This window comes from Manacus candei, unplaced genomic scaffold (genome assembly GCF_025592945.1).
Source record: "Manacus candei isolate 608988 ecotype Guabito, Panama unplaced genomic scaffold, ASM2559294v1 h1tg000025l, whole genome shotgun sequence".
NCBI classification, from domain to species: Eukaryota; Metazoa; Chordata; class Aves; order Passeriformes; family Pipridae; genus Manacus; species Manacus candei.
The window spans coordinates 5,807,381-5,825,576 of NW_026138073.1; positions in this window are offsets into that span (position 1 = coordinate 5,807,381).

Sequence of the window (18,196 nt, forward strand, 5' to 3'; positions counted from 1 at the left end):
TGCATTTCTCTAGATACAGAGATGAGAAAATGAGAAATTTGATCTTTCTATTATAATCGACATAAAGAATTACAGGGCTGCAAAAGGCCACACAGCCAAACAAAGCTGCTCCCTTTAAGTTTATTTCAAATGTCTCTCTGCTTCAGCACTGTGTCCCTCAAGACTTTCCCTCTGTAATTGTATGTGGCAGCCTCTTTAGAGTTAGATGCCGACTGCTGTTCCAAAACAGAAATAAAAAATAACAGGCAAGAAAGGGCATTGCAGCAAGTGCTTAGGAGGGATGTTCCTCCTTTGTTTCTCAGGTGGGTCAATAAAGGGGGTTAGAAAATACTGTTTTGTTCATGAGCACTGCTCTGTTTGACTCCGTGAGCGAACGTGGGCCAATACTCAGCAGCTGAGTCCCCCTAACAACTATTTCCTTGTGCTTCCATTAAGACTTTACCCTGGAAGGCAGCACAGGTCAGGAAACAAATGGTATTCGGTGCCCTGCCTTACCTGGCTGCTGCTCAGCAAAACCAACCCTGTGCCCCAGCAACGTGGGGCCAGAGGCTGCATTCAAAGGATGTTGGCAGCAGCCTGGAGCTGATCTCCCACAGCCTCAATATCCTGGGCTGTAGGAGAGCCAGTGCTGGGGAAACAGCCAACCTGCAGCTTTGGAGGGGCTCATGCTGTGTTTCAATTGGAGCCCAGCAGTGCCACCACTGAACATCAAAGGGCTCATTCTCACTCCACCAAGCCCTGGGTGAGATGGGGTTTGCATAGCAAATGCAGGCCAACACAGGTCCTGCCCTTGTGCACCTCTGTGCCATGTACAGACGAGCTCAAACTTTACTATGAAGGTGTAAAACTTTTCTTTATCATTAGAAGATACCAGGCCTAAAATCCTCTACTCCTGAGTAGGTCATTAGGATGTGCTTGACTCCCCTCTGAGATGGGTGCCAGGGAAGTGTGTCGGTGTTGGCAGCTCTCTGCAAGGAGCTCCTGGAGATGTTTGGGCAAGATGAGCTGTGAACTTGTCCCTCCTTTTTCCTCATCCTGGAGTTGATGGGGTGAACCCCTTTTGTTTTTCCATTTTTGAGGCAGACATGAGAAAAGGACCTTTTAAGAATTGTGACTGCATCATTCCTATCTGATGTCAACAGAAATTATTAGGGCTTGCCCAGAGAAATCAGTGTTAATAGAAAGTCAGGCAAATTCCCAATATTTCTCTAGGACTTTTTTAATCCTGTCCATTCACTGAAGTTCAGCTTCATTGATTAGCACTGCTCAGCCTGAATCCCATATTCCTGAAGTGCTGGAAAGCCCTTAGTGCCAGAGGCTTTTTCTGTTGTTTTCCCAAGTGATTTTCCCATATTGTACAGCGGGAGGAATGTGATGTGAAGATGTTAATCCCTTTTGAGTTGTGCTCTAAACAAGGATGTGCAAAACACAGGGAAAATGAAGCAATACATTATTTTTCATTTAATTTTCCATAACTATTGTCTTGTAACCCTGGTGAAATGCTTGACATAACACACCTCCACAGCTTGTCCACTGAACATCTGGTGATCAGTCCTTAAATTCGCTTCAGAGCATACTCAGAGCAGAAAGTAAATTTTTTCAGACATGCAAAATGAATCTTGTAAGAGAACGAATCTTTTTTCCATGATTCCCATGATGGGAGCAGGATACTGCTGTTCTCATTCTGATGGCCATAATGCCAAGTGCTCCTTCGTCAAGACAAAACTGTTGAGGACAACAGTAGACTGGTGTCAGTTCTCCATGTGCACAACTCAGCCTTAAAGCTTCAATCCTATTGATTTCCTTAACAGTAGCCACCTATTGATTTTTTTTCCCCACTATCCTCTGGATTATACCCATTGTAGAAACTGCTGCTCACAAACGTGAAGAATTCTCACTGTCATGCTCCATCTGCTGAAGCCAGCTTGTTCTTGCATGACAGCTGCATTGGATTTTATTCTTGGGAAATTCCCATCTCCATCCTCATGAGGCTACCCTTTGAAAAGGGCTTGCTTTCAAAGGACACCAAGGGGTCTGCCAGAGCTGTGCCTCTTTCTAACGATTGATTTCCAGGTTTCATCATTAAGCTTGAGTTTTTTCACATCACAGCTCGAGTTCTTCCCCAGTTGTTCCCAGCTTTTGCAGAGATCTGAAAATGCAGCAACAGCAGCAGAAGCAAAGCCCATTTTTGCAGCCTGTATGGCAGGATTTTTATGTAGGGTTCCTTTTGTTCTGCTGCCTGCTGCTGTTATAACAGAACCACCCACACACTGCGTTCAAGTCTCTTCTAAGATGAGTATTAAAAGCAGGTAATTCAGAAAGTGCCTGTGTCACTTCCAGCCTCCAGGACAGAGCTGTGCAGTATCTGCAGATGTCCCACGACTCCCATCCCTAACTCAGTGTATGTGATTCACAATGAAACATTCATTTCACAGCTCAAGAGTGGGTACCACTTTAATGGTCTGCAATAATTCCCTTTCACTGAATCACTGAATGATTTGGGTTGGAAGGCACCGTCAAAGATCATCTAATTCCAACCCCCCTGCCAACCACCTCCCACTAGACCAGATTGCTCCAAGCCCCATCCAACCTGGCCTTGAACACTTCCAGGGATGGGGCAGCCACAGCTTCTCTGGGCAACCTGTGCCAGGGCCTCACCACCCTCACAGGAAAGAATTTCTTCTTTAATCTAAATTTACCCTCTTTCTGTTTAAAACCTATGCTGCCTGATTAATAGTCCCATTCATCTTTCCTGTAGCCCCCTTTAGGCACTGGAAGGGGCTTTTCCTTGTGCTGTAAGTAAATGCCATAGTGTGATGAAAACTTCAATGGGTAGGATTTTTTCCGCAGACTTCATCCTTTCAATTTTCATTCAATTCTGTCTTTCCATTAAAAAAGAACAAAAGGAACCAGATTGGTAAAAACAGAACAACTTTCTGGTAAAATTCTACTTATTAATTAAGCACAGTAAATACATCCATAACACTGTAATGTTTAATTTATCAGGCCTAAAGTACAAGTGGGAGTGTGTGGTGAAGGCTGCCCTTGCAGCCAGAGCAGCCCTCATGGTTCTGATCTGCCAGCCATGGAAAGACTCTGGGGTGGGAGCAGCTGCTGTGACCCCTTGGTTCCCATCCCTCCCCTGCACCTCTAGACTGGCTGGATGCCAGCAATTAAAAACTAATTGAGAAGCTTTAAAAATGCATCTCTTCCCCATTCCTTCTGCTCTGTTTAATCCTCTAACAATCCCCAGCAGAATTCTTCACAGGGGATTTTGCGCCGCATTTCTGTTTGCTCCATGTCTGGAGTTAAAGCAGGTGTCTCAGCAGAGCGGGGCTCTTTGGGGACCCAGGAGGGACTCACTTCTCTTGCTATTTTCTCTGCTGTTCTGTCCTCCTGGACACTCCCTGTTTTGGCAGAAACTGGGATGTCACCTGCCTGCAGAAGCATGTCCAGGTCCCAGAGCTGGTGCACATCCTGAAACCAGTGTGGTGCCTGCAGGGATTTTGGGAGTGTGGAGATCAGGACACAGAGATGTAACACTGGCAGGTATTTCTGTGCTTTTCCCTTAAATCTGTTTCAAATTAGAATCTGTTGCTCCTGACAGCCTGGGAATTTCCCAGAAGCAGGAAGAAAGTGGGTTCATCTCCTCACTGACTCCTGGCCATTTCTGGATGCGTGATAGCTGGATTGTTGTGCCCTTTGCCTGGCAGCGAGGAGCCCTGATCAGTGATCACAGGCCAGTTGTACCCAGCATTAGCCAAACAAGCAACACTGAAGCCAGGCAGTGCCTTGGGGAGCCAGGGATCCTCTTCTGGTTTGTTAGTCTTCCCTGGCCTGTAAGCCAATGTAAGCTCATGATTATTCCCTGGCAACAGGTGTTTGTGTCCTGCATACAGCAGGGGATGCAGTTATATACCCCTTTCCTACAGCTTTTCCCCTTCTTTCCTGCTCGCTTCATCTCCTGGCATCCTCCTGCTGTTTTTGTCTAGTCATTAGGCTTTCCAGATCACCAGTGGAGGGTCAGGAGTGTGTGGACCCTTTGTTTTTCATCCTTTGACTCTGCCAACTCTGTGGACTGTGGACCAGACCCCACGTCATCACTGTCACAAACTCTTGTCGGTTTAGGGAGAGTTTTGCCCAAGGAAGAACTTTGAGCACAGGCACTTAAATGCCTGGTAAGTGGAAAGCAAGAAGCTGCTTTTCCACTTAGACCTGGCAGGGGGAAGATGTTTGGAACATGTCTTGAAAGCACAGAACAAGCGTGGCCACCCTCATCCCTCCTCCTCCTGCCTTGAGTGGCTGCACAGGAGTGCCTGGGGTTATGAGGGAGCAGCTTTACCTCACTTTGCTTTTCCCCCTGTTTGTTCCAGTTCCCCAGCCCATTTACCAGTGGAGCACCTATTTCCATGGGTTTAGTGCTCACCTCTGATAAAGCTCAACAAGAGATTTATGAAAGTAATGTATTAAGATCATGATCTGTCAAATGTCAATAAGCAGAATAAAGAGCTCAGCACTGCAGTTATAGAGATACAGCAATTAAAGCATTTGATGGAAGTATTTTATGGGAGTATATATTACCATTTTGTTCAATTATTCTGCCATTAAACATTAAGAATAATTGAACCAAATGGTGCCTGATAGAAGGAATACATCTGCTCTGATGAATTCCTGCCAAAAGGCACTGGGAATCTTAGTACAAGCATTTTGTCAACCAAGATAACAGTATTTTTCTCTCCAGCTGATAAAGCAGGGCTTTTGAATCTTATTTATGACGTATAAATTGGCTAATTTGTCACCAATATCAAACAGCCCATAAGAATGAGGCAGTGTAATAGCTAACAAAATACTGACAGCTTCATCACTTGCTGGCTGCATGGAGTACGATACATGCTCAATTAATAGAGAGTGCAATTATCACAGAAACTGTGAGCAGGAGCTAATTACACAGAAGCCAATCAAAAACAGCCCAAAGCAAGGCAGAATCTATTTCTAGATACCAAATTCTTTTTAATTTTTTTTTCTGATCTCCATGTTTGCCTCACCTCCACGAGAGGGAAGGGGAGGTGGCATCAACAGGAGGAACAAGTCAGCTGAGATCCTTTCCATCAAGCTATGGGTGAGCTCTGGCACAGGTTCCAATTTCCATATGAAACAGAAAATCACAGTGTTTTTCTGTTTAAACACATTGCAGTTTTGGTGAAACGGGATAACCAAAACATAGCTACATCCTTTCCCTAAGGTATAAGAGACTTGCATACAGTGACAGATGGGAACACTTTTAAAGGAGATTTAAGGAGAAAACAACATCTTGATATGTATTTTGAAAAAAATGGTGTGCTCAGAGAAGTGGGAAGGGAGTACCTGCTGGGAAGGGTAGCTTTTAGTTTTGGGAGAAATACAGTAATTTACTTGTTAAATTCCTAATGATCTTAGTTGAGTATTTGGTTTTGCACCTGAAGATAAATGACCATTTGAAATGGATGTTATTCACTGAAAGTTAGGAAGTGGCAGTTTATACTGAAACCAAAGGAATACTGTGCTGATTTTGATTGATTAATGTGACAAAACCTGAGTTTTCCAGTGACAGAGCCAACATCTATTTTTTTTTCCTGGATAGTGTTTTTGTTTTTTTTTTTTATTTTAATAAGATTTTTGATGCATGAGTTGTACCCAACTTGTGATGTTACATTTTGGAAGCTGCTTGGTGTACTTTATTGAAAAAGGAGCTGTAGGACTCCATGGAATGTCAGAGGCAGGTGGAATCTCGACTTTTATTTCCTTTTTTTTTTTTAGGCTGAAGTTATTCCCTGAGTTTGCTGGCTGCAAAACCCTCTAGTCCACAGTCTGCATTTTTGCATCCACGTATTCTCTGCTTGGTGAAAAACAAGGTTGTTTACCAGTGGAAATGATCAATGGCTCCTGCAGGCCTCGGCTCAGCAAAGACTTCCAACTGCAGGAAACCACTTAAGCATGTGCTTTGCTGCAAGCAAAGATGGAAGGCAGAAGTTGTGTGCCCTGAAAAACCGATGGATGGATGCTGATGGTTTTGTTAGTTCATTTTTAACTCTGAGGGGTTTATTAGACTTCCACCTGCTTCCAGCTGTACTGTAACTGAGCCCTGCGGAGCAGTTTATTGCTCCCATCCCCTCCAAAGAGCACCCTGCATCCAGTTCTCAGTGCTGTCACCCAGCACTGCAGCTCTGGGATTAAACCCTGGCACTATTTTTCGTGGAGAACTGATTCTGGTAAGCTACACCCATGGCTTAATGCTTGGTGATCTGACCTGGTGGGGAGTCTCCCTCATGGTCAGGGGTCCTCCGCTGTGCAGGACTCCACAGGTCCCTCAAAGCACATCCACAGGGCTCAGTGATCCCCCCAGTGAGCTGAAAAATCTGGCACAGATCCTGAGAGGACTGGGATTTGGAAGATAAAATTAGTGCTGCCCTGTGGCTGAGAATTAGCAATTGTCAGCACTTGAGTGGCTTATCCTGCATTGCTCCAAGGAGAGAGGACTTCCAGCTGGAGTGGAGCCAGAGCTCACAGGCTCACCCTGCTGCCTTCAGACCTGAGCTCTGCTGTGTTCCTGAGCATCACCAGTAGCAGATACAAATCTCTGTGGATGGGCAGTGCTGCTTGTAAGAAAGGCACTGCAATGCTCTGCAGGAGACCTGCCTTTTGTTCGTGGCTCTCAGCCGGTCTCCTGGACCATCAGGACAAAACCACTTTTTATTTCTTTGTACCCCAGTTTGCTATCTGCCAAATGACATTGGTTTCTTTTGTAAAACCCAGGGCTGAAGAGTGATATTCCTATTTGCTGCTGTATGAAATTCACCATTGTTAGCGTATTCAATGTCATTTTTCCCCTGATTTAAAAAATAGTCTTAGTGGCTGCATTTATTTTCTTCAAACCTTTAGAGCTGTGGAGCCTTTTCAGTTTTTCTGACAGCTATTTAAATCCAGATTTTTTTCAGTTCCTGGTATAAACTTCCAATGCAGAATAATGCTGGCATGCAAGGTTAAATAGTTATTTGATGCTCAATATCTTTGCACCTGCAAGTTCTCCAAGAGCAACCAATAGAACTCCTCTAAACTCCAAAATGAGGTTTTCTCGGTCCATTTATGACTAATCATATTAATCCTCTTCTCTGGGTCTGATACTGATAATACAGCATTCAAAACAGATTGTCAGAGCAGCAGAGAATGGAAGGTAAAATAATGCTCCGGAGCATTTAGCCCCCTGTTCTACCTCTGCCAACAGAAATTCCAGGGTTGCTACAGTTTGCATGGACTGGGAGGTTTGCAGAGTTGAAAGGGTTGGGAAACCATAGTTAAACCTTCAGCAAAAGCAAACAGAGCTTTTCACAAACCTTTCTTCCTCTGCCTGGCGTCTGGACACAGCTGCCCGTGCAGCATTCAGCCTGCAGAAGTCCCCAGGGCTGGCTCAAGGCTCCTCTGCAGGCAAAACTGAAGGAGAGGTGAGACCATGGCTGGGTTTCTTGGGCACAGGAAGGGAGGAGATGCTGTGGTGAGGGAGGAGAAGGCAGTAAGTGTTGTGGGGGGATGCTGTAACAGTTCTTTTAGTCCTGGTGCAGCTCAGAGCGGGTCTCTGCAGAGCGTTTCATAGGCCAGAATTTGCAAAGCAGGGACTGGGCTCCATTTACTGATTTGAAAACACTGTTCCACTGGCACTGGGTGCTTGCCCTGCCAGCTGGGAAGAACCAGGCAGGGTATTTTCCTGCCTAAACCCCAGTTCATTTATCTACCTGCCTGTGAGTGCTGCCATTGCAGTCAGTGAGCCTCTCTCTAAACAGGTGTTAAAGCTTTACTGTGTCAGAGCTAATGCAAAGCTCTGAGTGCTTTCAATCAAAAAGGGAATAGAATCACGTAGTCCAGATGCTCATTAGCACTGCCACCATTTGTCAAGAACATCTTGCAGTTCTCTCTGTTCCATGGTATGCTCTGTGCATATTTGATATTCATGTCTCCACGTACGTGTCATTTGTTCTGTGGATAAACCTCTCCCAGGGTTCAGGGCCTTGGCTGTGGGCAGCTAATTCTTTGGGTTCTCTTCTCCTATCGTGTCCTATCAGGACATGAAGATGTATGCTTGATCTATTCAAGTACTAATCAAGGCTTGAATGACTCCCAGTATCACTCCTGTTCATTTTGAGTTGGGAATATATCAACTGCAGAGCAAAACGGTGTTTCTCAGCAATGTGTCATAATGATTGGTTATATGGGTGTCACAATTCTGCAAGAAATACAGTAAGTTCTGTTCTATTGTCAGGAGCGCTGCCTCATGGGGAGGCATTTGTAACTAAAACTGTTGTTCATTTGCAGAATCTGTAAGAAGAATGAAACCTTGACTGGAAATATGCTGAAAAGCTGCCGTAATAAATTTGACATAATATGCGTGACATGGATGGATAGACCATTGTTTGCCAGGCCTGGCAAATAAAACTGGTGTGGAGTCAGAATTACAGGGAGAGAGAAACATTGTTCTACAAGGCATGTCTCAGAGAGGAACCAAATTTGAAGCAGCTATATATTTTAGTTGTGCTTAAATTGAATAATAAAGAAGGCTTGCTCAGAAATCTTATTGTGCCTTGGAACACACATTGCTTTTTTGTTCTTGTGAACTTCTAAAAAAGTTTCCTACTCATAAACAGAAGCACCTGTGTATCTTTTATTCCTTTTCAGTGTTATTAAAAGATATTTAAGAAGCAGGCGTGAGATACCTAAGAAAGAAAGCAGAGAAACAGCTGTATAGTGTTATACCAGGGAGAGTTTTAGGACTAGCATTTTAAATTTCACTTGAGAGATCTCTCTCCTATTCTTGGTGCTCTTGCAGATTCCCTGGGCATCTTTGGCAAATTACTTATTCTCTTTGGCCTGTGTTTTCAAAGGTGATTTCCAGGTTTGATGTTTGGATTTCCAGCTGAGCTGCTCCTGGAGGACCGATATGAAGTACATAAACTGTATGCAACAGTTCCACGTTGGAGTTTTGTACCCTACCATTTATCTTTCTGCATCTTTCAAATCAGGATTATGTCTTATTGTGTGTACATGTAATATCTACCCCAAACCAAATCTGAACAGTTAATGATATATAGATAGTATTTACAAGTATACAAGCTCTCAGTAAAATACTGCAGCAATGGGTAAAAGGCACAAATTTAAATAGATGGGAATTGCAGCTTGTAAAAAGAGGCTAGAATTTTGGATTTTATGGTGGAAAATAGTGATTTTCTGTTCTGGAGGTTTTACCAAAATATCCCTGGGAATGAAATACCACTTCTGGCACGTACATGATTCTGAAGCATGTTGTTGTACATTACACTCTGCTTTAAAAAGCAGCTGTGGGTCCATCCCAGCCACGTCTGGACTCCATCCATGAATTCCAGATATGAGATTTAGGGCAGAAGTTTTCTAAAGTTCTTGAGTGAACTAGACTTCAAAGACATCTTTAAACTGTCTGTGGCTTTATTGGGAACAACTGCATCTTAGATGGATGAGGACTTTCAGCCGACAGCTCTACTTGAACAGGGACAGCTGGAGGACAGAAAGTATTCTTCCCAAAAGAAGAGCAGAAAATATTCTTCCCAAAATAAAGGGCAGATTAATTTTGGCCCCAGCAGTAAGAGATACAAAATCTAAGCAAGCATGCAAGTTGCACTCATTAAACAGCAAAGCAATTTTGCTGAGAACAAACTGCAACCAATGACACTTGGGGAGAGGTAAGTCACTCTTGAACTGTTGGAAGAAGGAATACTCCTATGGAAATGCTCAGTGAACAAAGGCAGGTACAAACCTATTGTCTCTTCCCTCCTGGTGTTGATAAAGGCAGCTGAGGGCTCAGGAGGGGAAATTCAGCAGTGTGTGCCTGGGAGGGTGAAATAGAGAATGCCATGTTCATTGGGGGACACATACTGACTTCCCTCAGGAGAGAGCTGGGGACCCTTGCCTCCCACCTGGAGACATGGCAGTGATCTCAGTAGCCTTGTGGGTCACCAGCTCTGCCTTGAGCATTTGGTGGGTGGGGTGAGTGGTGCTGACGGGGGGCAGGTAGGAAGGATGACTCCCCCTGAGCATTACACCCACAGACAAATAACACTGTGGAGTTTGGTAGACCCAGTTTCCCCTTCCATGCAGTACCCCAGTGTGTTTCCTCAGCCCTGTGCCAGTCCCTGGGAAGAGGTGGTGATGCTGTGCCACAGGAGAATGTGGGAAATAGAGCCCTCTGTGGTGATCTGGGTCTGTCTCTGCATGACTGCCAGGGGAAAGACTGAGCCTCCAGCACAGCATGCAGGCACCAGATGTTTTTAGATTATTAATGCCCTGCCTCACCTCTAATTTAATTATAATCAGTTAATGACCTAATCCAGGGCTTGCTTAATTGTGGGAAATCATACCTTTGAAGGGGATGCAGATGTGAGCTGGGCTCTGCAGGGTGTGATGGATAGGCCAAGCTCTGCAGGATCTATCCCCACAGCTTCATCTCCTGTTTTTTTACAGAAAAAGGATCCATGTTGGCCCTCAGCACCTGTTTCTCTGTGCCCAGGTGCCCAGACACATGCCCAAGAGAAGGGGAAGACTGATAGGAGAGGTGATTTTACACCTTTGAAAGGTTTCGTGCTGCAGGACACTTTCTCCTTACAAACCATATTTTCCAGTCTTACCAAGGGGACTAGAAAGCATCACAGACAGTACCTGTTTGGAAAGTTCTGAGGACAGCTACCTTTGTGCTGCTATAAATGCCACCATCTAACTCACCTGCACAGCAGACACAGGGTCATCGATGTTTTCTTAGCAGCACTGACTGCTTTCTATGTGCCCATGGAAAATTGGGAGAGATAAATGTTTTTACACTCTCACCAATAAGCTGTCTGTGTGGGGATGAAGGTCACCTTGCAACAACTCAGAGCAATTACCTGAAGGAGGTTAGATCTCTGTCCTCTGCCTTTATATTATTCTCATAAGCTGCATTTTTGGCACCACTTAGAAGCCAGGAACATATCAAACCCGCATATGTCAAATGCTATTGACATCAAATACCTTTCATCGAGCCCCAAGCCTCTTGGCGTCTTTTGAGTTCTGCACCCAGGAAAGTGGCTTGTCAGAGATGATTTTTCCAACTGAGGAAGCAAGTAGCATAATGAGACAGCATAGCTTCAGCACACACCTTCCAACAAGTTTCCCAACTGCTCAGAAACCAAACATGAGCCTGAATAGTAATTAGCCCACAAAGAAAGCTGGGGATACAGTGAATGTATGAACTGTACTAGCAAAGTATTTACGGCCCCTCATTACCATTCTCCAAATGCATTTCTGTCTGCATTTCCTGTTTTCAACAGCCAAGATCGTAGAATCATGGAGCAGAGAAACAAAACAAAAATCCAACTTTTTCAAGCAGCATGAGCATGATGGCTGCAGGAAACACCCAGATGTGCCAGGTGCTGTACAGATGTGCTCAGAATTCAGGAAAGCCCTCGAGCTGCCCACAGATCTGCTGCTTCTGGACTTCACAGCAATCAGAAAGGATTTTGCTCCACCCAGGGTGTCACCCTTCCCAGGCTGGCACAGCACACTGTGGACAGAAGGAAATTCCCCTCGGTTTCAGCACCATTTGGATTTGCTCACCAATAACTGTGTTGGGGATTTTTTTAATATTTCTTCTCCAGAGCAATAGAAGATGAGCCCTGACCTGGGAATATGTTGCCTCCAAATACTTCTATCAGCAAAGGACCTTGTAATGAGGCCCCTCTTCTCATGCCAGCTCTTAGTTCCCCAGGTGATGGGACCTGCTCAGCTGAGCTGAGTTTTGAAGTGTTACCTGAGCAGTGTTACCTGTTATAAAATGTAAACTCACACAGAGAGACAGTCTGAAGAGCTGGATGTCTGCTGTAAGAGATTCCAAGGGCCAACTGAAATAAGCCAAACTTACTCTGGGCAGTCATGGTTCCCACAACACCTAAACAGCATATATTGCAGATATTTTCCCTTTTTCCTTTTTTTCTTTTTTTTTTTTCTCTGAATTAATGTAGTTTAGATATTCCACACTTTAGTTTTATTTCTTCTCTTAACAGGTCCCCAAAATAAAATGTCAGAGGAAGAGTCTTCACCTTTCTTTCATGATAATTTTTGAGGTTCCTTTCCTATGAGTTTTTTTTTCTTATTTAACCCATGACCCAATTCCACAGAAAGGAACAAATGCTTTTCAGGGCTTATCTCACCTTCCTCATCTAATGTGATGAGGAATCAATAACTGCATTATCTTCTCCAAAAACACAGAGCTTTTAATAATTTTTATTTTCCAAGCTAAAAATATGTATGTTCCTAAAAGCTCTTGGCAATGGTGGAAGATAAAGCCAGGTAAGAGAATGAGAATTGGTATATTTTTCTGGAAATATTTTCACAGTCATTCCTGAAAGGATTCATTTGAATGAATGAGCCTCCAGAAGAACTTGACTTGGAAGAGTTTTTGGTAAGTGACAAATATTGGAAAAAAATTTGTTACTTTTCAATAATGGTGCAGAAATACGTATGAAAACAACTTGACAAGTAGTTGAATTTAGTAACTACTTGTGTGCAACTTGTGTAGAGCTGACACAGATATTTTGAAGTAACCTAACCCTTTGCCTGAGGATGGATTGGGTAAAGCCTCGGTGATGGAAGACTCTGAGCACCCCTGCTCTTAGGTTTGGAAGTAGGGCAAGTTGCAATTAAAATGTTACCTGAGGTTGGTGTGTTATACTGAGTGTGGTGACCTGCTGGACACCCTTGTGATGTCCTTGAGGAATAGGTTGGATGTGGATGGCCTGGGAGGGAGTGTATTTTGGAGCAATGTATGAGTAAGGAATATCCAAGTGATGCTGGAGGGGATGACACAGGGTGTAAGTACTCAGCTGTCCCACTTTTAGATTTAGTGCCTCTGACATCACTGGGGGGGGGCGGTGGGGAAAGGCTTTGGCTCAAGGCTGAGGGAAAAGGGGAAGGGTTGGGTCACTGTGACCAGCACAGACCTGGTAGTGTCACCAACACAGCCTCCCTATTGGGATAGGGAGGGCAATATGTGTCCCAGCTGCTCAACCCTCTGCATCCTCTCACCCAAAAAGCCCACCCTATGGCTTTTCCCCCTCTGTGATGCACCTTCCACATCTCTCCTCCTCCCTTGCTTGAACCTGAGCTGAGAAACCAAGCTGGTTGCAGTGCTCCCAGCAACAGAAGTCCTGTCCAACCTTTACTCAAAGCCAATTAATTTTATCACATCCCCAGGCCTTCTTAAGAGCCAAAGCTATAAAACTGTCCCTGTGTTTCCCTTGTTTAATAGCAGGGTGAAGTTCCTTTTAAGTCCATGTCTTTGCTCTGCTATTTGGTATAGACTAGAGAGAGATTCAGGACTGTGCAGCATGAAGAGTGTAAGCAGCACATCTTATGTTTCACAAGAGATCACAACAGAGCAATGGCTGGAAGCTGGGCTTCCTAGGTAAACCAGATTTAGCAATTAGCACAGAGATCTGTGGATAGATTGTCTTTCAAACTGCCCAAGCCTTAGGCAAGGTCCAAATGTCTCTGGCCTTCTCCAGCCTCTGCAAATGGTCACAGAAACACCCTTTTCATCAGCTAGAACAGAAATCCTGACTTTCCCTCTGCTGCTGTGACCTGTTCATTCATCAAGCTGCTGGAAGACACTTTGCCCTTGCCTTTCCCCTGTCATCAAAGGTTCTTTCTTCTCTGCCCTCCTCAAAGCCTAAAACCATAAAGAAATTACATATTCTCCCTAATTAATGTGATGATTTTTACAGAAATAATTTGTGGCCCTGTGTCCTTTACTGCTGTGAGGTTTGTGTGCTCATTACATTATCCCTTCCCTGTCTGAAATGTTTGACTGCTGGTTCCAGTGGTGGCCAGCACTGTGCTATTAACTCCCAGTGGTGGAATGCTGAGGAGATGCTCAATGTCTGCAGCTGGTGGGGTTTGGGTCTTTGCTGGAGTTTGCATGCACTGCTGGGTGAAGAGGAACAGATAAGCAAAAGACCCAGCCCTGATGAGTGTCCAGGTTCACCCAGCACCTTAAATACCAACAGCAGTGACTCGGATGCCTCCCAAGTCCCTGCTAATTATCTAAAAGACAGCTTTTCCATAAAAGTAACTTTCAAGATCTGACTCAAGTTAAGAGTTGATAATGAGATGCAGAATGAGCAATATTTTAATTGTCTGACACATTAGAAATGAGTGCTGTTCCTACTTCATGCTGTTAACAGTGATTAATCAAAGATTGAGGTGATGGAGTTGCAGGTCCTTTTCAGATGTGCCCAGAGTACCTTTTCCCAGGGGATGTGAGGTTTGTACTGTGACCTGATACAAAATCTGCAGTAGCAATATATTTCCTGTATCAGCCATTAAATGAGCAACACTGTTTTAAAAGTAGTTGTGTTCTGAAATGCTCCTTCAAGGACTCATTGGATCAGTTATGTTAAAATTGTAGAACAGCAGTGTCTGTAATAGACTTGTGATGGGAGAGTAAGTTGCCCTACTTAACGTATTCATAGAAAGCTACAGTTGTAGATTTTTCTTTTATACAGGTCAAGCAGGGGGAATTGCTGCTGAATCAATGTATCTAACTCCTTCAACACCCAAATTTACAAAGAACACATTCCTGCTAAGTTTTCTATCTGCTTTTTTTGATTGTGTCTCACCAGAGCAAATTCACATAAGGTGAGCCTCTAAAAGGACTGATTTTCTTCTCCCCTTGACTACACAAGATATTCAAAAATTAATGAAAAAGTGACACCCGTCTGGCTTCCAGGGCATCACGTTTATTTCTGCATAAATTCTCCCAGGTCAACTCAAAAACAGTTCAGGGTTAAAATCTCATCTAGTCACCTAGATTAAAAACTAATTTCTCTAAAGTATTGCCTATATTGAAGCCTTTTCATGCAAATAAATAGCCAAGGGCCCCTTTCTCTCCTTCTCTATTAGTTGTGCATGTCATGAATTTGAACAGAACATTTTGTCCTGTACTCTAATTACATGCATTATAAAGAAAAATCCATTCCTTGCATACATATTATTAGGAGCAGTTCAGAAGCTCCATTCCATCAGGGCAGCCCTCATGGTGGCTCGTCCTGGTATTGACAGTTTAATCTTTTTGTCTCACATGAGATTACAAGTCCCGCGATGGCCGTTCCCCCGTGGAGCGGGCGGCGAAGCCGACTGGAGCCAATCCGTGTCCAAGTGCCATTTGTGCTCTGAAAACAGGCTTGCACTGTACGAAATGTATTAGGTAATTATCAGTGGTCCTGGAAGAATGATAAAAAAATACCAGGCTGATGACAGAGTAAATAGGGCTACTGTTAAATAAAAAAAATAATGCTCATTTTGCTCGCAGCTGTGCTGCAGTACATGCACACGAGGACTGAGTCAGTGGCTGTCTGATGTATTCATGTGCAGGATCATTAGCAGTTCAATTCCCTTTGCTTTATCTCACTGAAGAAGGAGAGAGCAGTTGATACACCAGGCAGTCACCTACACCTATTCCAATTAAAGTTGCCTTTTGTCAAAGGAGAGTGTAACCTCCTTGAAAAGATGCCGAGAATTTTAATAAATGTAGCAAAATATTAAACCTCTACCCTTGTTTATTATTGTTTAAAACAGCCTGAATTATCTTCCAGAGGCAGTATCTGATCTAGCCTCTGTCTTTCAATATGCAGACTGGGAATAAGCAGTCATAGTACAGCTCTGTCCATTTTTGGCTTCTCTGTGTGAGACACGATACAGGGGAGTTTTTCAGAGGACTGGATAATGTTCCCTAAAGATCAGTCCCTGCCAAACCATCACATGTGGGGCACCATAGATCACCTGTCACCTGCACAAATGCTGACTGGAATAAAATCCCAATGGATCCTTCCCCTCACTGAGGACAGGACTGTGTGTAGCATCATAAGAAGTCAGCAGCTGAAATTCGGTGTAGTCTGAATTCTCAGGTGAATGTAGCTCCAGTGTGAATGTGAATAACTGTATCTACACCTGGTAATACGGGAGTGCTGCCAGTGCACGTGCAATGCATAATCTATCTGTCTAGGTGAATGTTGATTCAACTTATTTCTAGTCTGGGATAGCACAAGAACTGGGTACTGTATTTTCCTTTAAATCATGCAGTTTGGTCATTTTATCTAGCATGTTTCAGACATGATAAATACCCTGCAACTTCCAGTGATGACCTTAAAAGTTTAGAAAGATCAGTGAGTGTCCACCAAGAAATTTGGAACTTGAATCCCTTGAGTGGTTTCCCTTGGCTGCAGCATCTTGAGGAGTTTAAGCTAATGTGCAGTAACTGCCTCGTTACTACGAGAGTGCTGAATTTGAGGTCATAGCTAAAAGAAAGACCCAATAATTAATAAAAAGTCTTGTCTCTGGCTGCAATTCCTATTGGAGTGGATAAAACATTATTATTATTATTATCTTAAATCCTTCTTGGTGGAGTGCCAGGGAGGTACAGTTCAGCACAAAAAGGGGATCTGGGTCTATTGAAGGCTTTCACTGTGCAGGTTTGAGGGGCTTTTTCTTGTTCAAAGTCAGGTATGGATGATCCAAGCAAGTTCCTGGCCCTGTTGCTTTCTCTCTGAAGCCACGTTTAGCAAAGCCCTGGCACAATGGGAGAAGGTTTTATTGCACATTGAATGCCTTCCTGCTGGAAGAAATATTCTGGCCGCAGCTCCTGGGCATTAACCTTTCACTTGGCTAAATCAGGCAGAATTGCCTGTGTGCTGTCAATGTCTGCACATAGGAGTAGTAATTATGGAAGCAGGATCATTCCCACTCTCTAGCAGAGAACAGTCCTTGAGTAAATGAATTGTGATTGGGAAACAATTGGATGGTGGAGATGTTTCTAAGGAGAGCACCTTATTGACATTATTTTCAAACTAACAGGACACATCCTTGCAGTGCAAATATTGCTTTCTTTTGCAAATGTGAAAGAGTTATTACTTACTGCTCTGTGAGAGGACAGACCTGCCACTGAGATAATAGCAACTTAGTGTTTTATTGTGAATCTTTCCACACAGACTCAGTGATGTTTATGATAGCAATTGCATAGACAATCCATTCTTCATTTCCAGTCCAACTAAATTACAAGTGACAGCAATATAAAGCCTGATATTTAATTGCCTCAATGAACATTGACTTCCTTGAGCACATATTATGCACTCTCTGGCTGACACTCTCCAGGGTTATGTGTCAGTCTGAGGAGCTGCATTTTTGGGTCCCCAGGTTGAGTCACTAGAAAGAGTTCTGACCTTCTGAAAATGCCGATAGTGAAAGATTCCAAAAATGGCTTTAAATTAAGTCTTTTGTGGGTTCTGTGCTAAGGTCATGGCACAAGCTGAGAAGCTTTTGGATGCTGCTCTTGATTTCTGTCTCCCAGGCTGCCTGTGTAACCTTGACAGATACCAGCACAAGGGAAGAGGCAGCGCCCTTCAAACAGGTGACCTGTTCTGCTTTTGTGAGAGCTGTTCTCCTGCTTGGTGCTGCACATCCATGTGCTGCATGTATGTGGTGACATCTCAGGGTAGCCTGCAAATCTGTACTGTGGGTGAAAAAAAAAACACAACCAAAAAAAAAAAAAGGTCTTTGTGCTGCCATAAGAAACCTTGGTTTATCAGTGCCAGGCACGTTGATATTAAGAAAAGCTGCTTTCTCACAAAGATGAGGTGAACATCAGACTTGGTTGCTTAGGGGTTTTGAGGCACTCTGTTGTTGGAGGTTTTCAAGAGAAAATTAGCCAAGCATCTGCCACTGGTTATGGAATAGGATGAGAGATTCCCTTCTATTGTTTTGGGTTGTATGGAAGAGCAGACTCTTTAAGGCTCCTTCAAGGAATCCCTTCTCAGACAGCAATTGCAAGCAGCCAAAAGTGTGCATAAGTTCTAGGAAATACTTTTAGAAACTGGTTCAAGCCCTTTTTAACCTGGAGGCCTGGGGATGCCTCTGGCAATAATAATGTATCTGCCTGACATATCTACAGTCAGTGCAACCAACTTCACAAACATGTCTGTAAGTCAATAAATCAAACATATGTCTTATTCATCTCAGACCCTTTAAGTCCTGCTGCAAGGAGAAATTCTATGTATTTTGGAGCCTAAAGCAAAATAAACCTTTTAGCTATTTTTTTTATGAATTGGAAACCACTGGA